We start from the raw sequence: 4,731 nt of genomic DNA on the forward strand, positions 1-4,731 counted from the left end.
GAATTTTCCCCAATAATTTTCCTACCACTAATGTTAGGCTCACTGGCCTGTAGTTCCCCGGTTTTTCCCTACTCCCCTTCTTGAATAATGGTACTACATTATCTGTTCTCCAGTCCTCTGGTACATCCCCTGTGGCCCGAGAGGTTCTGAATATATGTGTTATAGCCCCCGCAATCTCCTCCTTTGCCTCACACAGTAGCCTGGGATACATTTCGTCCGGGCCTGGGGATTTATCCATTTTTAGGCCTGCTAAAACCGCCAATACCTCCTCCCGCTCGATGTTAATATGTTCGAGTATATCACAGTCTCCCTGCCGTATTTCTATGTCTACATCGTCCTTCTCCAGAGTGAAAACAGATGCAAAAAAATCATTTAGAACCCCTCCTACATCTTCCGGCTCCACACACAGATTGCCATTTTTGTCCCTAATGAGCCCGATTTTTTCCCTATTCATCCTCTTAGCCTTAATATACTGATAAAATATCTTAGGATTTTCCTTTATTTTGCTCGCCAGTGTTATTTCATGGCCCCTCCTTGATCTCCTAATTTCTTTTTTAAGTATCCCTCTGCACTTTTTGTACTTCTCCAGGGCTTCCTCCGTCTTTAGCCTTTTGTATCTGCCAAAAGCCCTCCTTTTTTTCCTAATCCATTCTCGTATATCCCCTGACATCCAAGGTTCCCTGGAATTCTTGGAACCACCCTTGACCTTTACGGGAACATGTTGCCATTGTATGGTCTCAATGTCCCTTCTGAAAGACTCCCATTGCTCCGATGCGGATTTTCCTACAAGCAGCTGATCCCAGTCCATTTTGGCAAGATCCTGCCTTATCCTATTAAAATCGGCCTTCCCCCAATTTAGAACCTTTATTTCCGGCCCCTCCCTATCCTTTTCCATGACCACCTTAAATCTCACCGAATTATGGTCACTGTCACCAAAGTGCTCACCGACGAGCACTTCTTCCACTTGGCCAGCCACATTCCCTAGAATGAGGTCCAGTACCGCCCCCTCTCTTGTTGGACTTTCTACATGCTGGCTCAAAAAGCTCTCCTGGATGCACGTTAAGAATTTTGTACCCTCTAAGCCTTTTACACTCTGAGTATCCCAGTTAATATTGGGGAAGTTGAATTCCCCCACTATTATTACCCTGTTATTTGCACAATTTTCTGAGATTTGCCTGCAAATCTGTTCCTCTATCTCCCCCTGACTGTTTGGGGGCCTATAGTACACTCCCATCGAAGTGCTTGCCCCCTTTTTGTTTTTATGCTCCACCCATATGGCATCATTAGAGGAACCTGCTCATATATCATCCCTCCTTATGGCAGTAATTGATTCTTTAATAAATATTGCGACCCCCCTCCTCTTATACCTCCCCCTCTGTCTCGCCTGAAGATTCTGTCCCCCGGAATATTGAGCTGCCAGTCTTGCCCCTCCCTCAACCATGTCTCTGTGACAGCAACAATATCATACTCCCATGTGTTTATCAACACCTTCAGTTCATCCACCTTATTCGCAAGACTCCTTGCATTAAAATAGATGCCATCCAGCCTTGCCCTCACATATTTGCCCTGTCTTCCAATGATGCGGGTCTTCTTGTTTGTCCCGGGCCGCGATGCCGGCCAGCTCGAGGATTTCAGCCGTCAGATACTCGATGCACAGCGGTCAGATAGACCGGGGCTCCGACACCCACACGTTCAGCATAGTTCCCCTTTCGCAGGAGCCTGTGAACACAGGGAACAGGGAAAAGCAGTCCGCCCCGGGATGAGCGAGACTTGGCCTTGGACCGAGCTTTACCGCCGGTTTTTCCTCTTCCAGACATTTCCACAATCTCACAAACACTTTCACAAAGAATGAAGAAATCCTCCCGCACTCGCCCTTCTTATACCTTCTGGAGGAGTACAGTGGGGGCACTTGTGATCTGTCTCTCTCAGAGTGTTTACACTGCCCGCTCACCCTCTCTGATATTCTATCTTTGAACTGTTGTAATATTGACCTTTAGTAATATTGCTGCTCCTCCTTCTTTCCCTATTTCCCTGTCCTTTCTAAAGATCTTATAGACTTGAATATTAAGGTGCCATTCCTGCCCAGTTGGTAGTCAGGTCTCTGTAATGATTTAATGGAATTATTTAACTTTACTCAATGGCTGATGTGAGCTGTGGTAAAATGTATTTCCAGCTGGTCAAGTATTGCAGGTATCGACTGTCTCTTCAGTCCGATATCAGGTGAAGAATTACTGGCTGGTGTGGAATTTCCATTGATTGGCAGTTGGCGAAATCTACTGGGCGGAAACAGGAACTGCAACAGAGCGAGAAAGGATCCGTCAGAAACCAGTGAAAATGAAGAACAAAATCCAACAGCCTGCAGTGTCTGTTCAGGATCTGATGTTTGGGAACTATTTTAATGTTGATCATTTTCAGCGATGGTGGTGTAGCGGTGAGCAGAGCTGCCTTCCAAGCAGTTGACCCGGGTTCGATTCCCGGCCATCGCAATTCAGTGTTCTTATTAGTTTATTTCCATCAGAAACTCTTAAGTTTACAATCGAATTTGATGCAGTTCAGTTGGAAATTGTTTCCAAAACAGAATCGAGTGTAATTGCAGTAAAATGTTATCAACCTTCATTTATTTTCCCTATCGAAGGAAAAGAGGAAAAACATGCTGGAAATACTGATTTGCCAAGGGTCGAATGAGAGTGAGGAAGGGAAATGATATGTTAGCCTTTTTTGGAAGGGTGTTGGAATATAAGAGTGAGGAGGTCTTGCTGCAATTGTAGTATGAGGAAATATTGTGCAAAATTGGACAATATTGGTTGGAGTTTAGAAGAATGAGAGTTGATCGCATTGAAATGTATAAAATTCTTAGACGGCTTGACAGTGTGGATGCTGAGAGTCTGATTCCCCTGGCGGGAGAGTCAAGAACGAGAGCTCATACTCTCAAGATGAGGGGTCGGCCATTTAGGACCAACATGAGGAAACATTTCTTCACTCGAAGGATTGTGAATCTTTGGAATTCTCTACAACCCAGAGGGCTGTGGATGCTCAGTCGTTGAGTTATATTCAAAGCTGAGATCGATAGATTTTAAGAGAGCAACATGCATTATAAAAGTGAGAGCACCATGCATTATAAAAGTGAGAGCACCATGCATTGTTATCAGTGAGAGCACCATGCATTTAAAAAAGTGAGAGCACCATGCGTGACAAACAGTGAGAGCAGCATTGATTATGAACAGTGAGACCAATATGCATTTTAAACAGTTAGAGCACCGTGCATTATAAACAGTGAGAGCACCGTACATTATAAACAGTGAGAGCAACATGCATTATAAACAGTGAGAGCACCATGCATTATAATCAGTGAGAGCAGCATTGATTATGAACAGTGAGACCAATATGCATTATAAACAGTGAGAGCACCATGCATTATAAACAGTAAGAGCACTGTGCATTATAAACAGTGAGAGCACCATGCACTATAAACAGTGAGAGAACCATGCATTGCAAACAGTGAGAGCAGCATTGATTATGAACAGTGAGACCACGATGCATTTAAAACAGTGAGAGCACCGTGCATTATAAACAGAGAGAGCACCATGCATTATAAGCAGAGAGAGCACCATACATTGTAAACAGTGAGAGCACCATGCATTATAAACAGTGAGAGCACTATGCATTTTAAACAGTGAGAGCACCATGCATTTTAAACAGTGAGAGCACCACGCATGATAAACAGTGAGAGCACCGTGCACGATAAACAGTGAGAGCACCGTGCACGATAAACAGTGAGAGCACCATGCATTATATACAGTGAGTGCACCATGCATTACAAGCAGTGAGAGCACTATGCACATTAAACAGTGAGAGCACCATGCATTATAAACTGTCAGAACACCATGCATTATAAACAGTAGGAGCACAATGCATTATAAACAGTGAGAGCACCATGCATTATAAACAGTGAGAGCACCGTGCATTATAAGCAGTGAGAGCACAAAGCATTATAAACAGTGAGAGCACAATGCATTGAATGCAGTGAGAGCAACATGCATGATAAACAGTGAGAGCAACGTGCATTATAAACAGTGAGAGCACCATGCATTATAAACAATGAGAGCAACGTGCATTATAAACAGTGAGAGCACCATGCACATTAAACAGTGAGAGCACCATGCATTATAAACTGTCAGAACACCATGCATTATAAACAGTAGGAGCACAATGCATTATAAACAGTGAGAGCACCATGCATTATAAACAGTGAGAGCACTGTGCATTATAAGCAGTGAGAGCACAAAGCATTATAAACAGTGAGAGCACAATGCATTGAATGCAGTGAGAGCAACATGCATGATAAACAGTGAGAGCAACGTGTATTATAAACAGTGAGAGCACCATGCATTATAAACAATGAGAGCAACGTGCATTATAAACAGTGAGAGCACCATGCATTATAAACAGTGAGAGCACCATGCATTATAAACAGTGAGAGCAACATACATTATAAACAGTGAGAGCACCATGCATTATAACCAGTGAGAGCACCATGCATTATAATCAGTGAGAGCAGCATTGATTATGAACAGTGAGACCAATATGCATTATAAACAGTGAGAGCACCATGCATTATAAACAGTAAGAGCACCATGCATTATAAACAGTGAGAGAACCATGCATTATACACAGAGAGATACCAAGCATTATATACAGTGAGAGCACGATGCATTATAAACAGTGAAAGCA

The 4,731-nt window shown here is 43.2% G+C and overlaps 1 non-coding gene across 1 annotated transcript; it reads left to right on the plus strand.

Moving 5' to 3' along the window:
* The first annotated feature begins 2,414 nt into the window (after positions 1 to 2,414).
* Positions 2,415 to 2,486, plus strand: trnag-ucc (transfer RNA glycine (anticodon UCC)). The gene has a single exon. It is a non-coding gene; the product is annotated as a tRNA-Gly (tRNA).
* Positions 2,487 to 4,731: the final 2,245 nt, after the last annotated feature.

Source organism: Heptranchias perlo, unplaced genomic scaffold (genome assembly GCF_035084215.1).
Source record: "Heptranchias perlo isolate sHepPer1 unplaced genomic scaffold, sHepPer1.hap1 HAP1_SCAFFOLD_55, whole genome shotgun sequence".
Classification (NCBI taxonomy): domain Eukaryota; kingdom Metazoa; phylum Chordata; class Chondrichthyes; order Hexanchiformes; family Hexanchidae; genus Heptranchias; species Heptranchias perlo.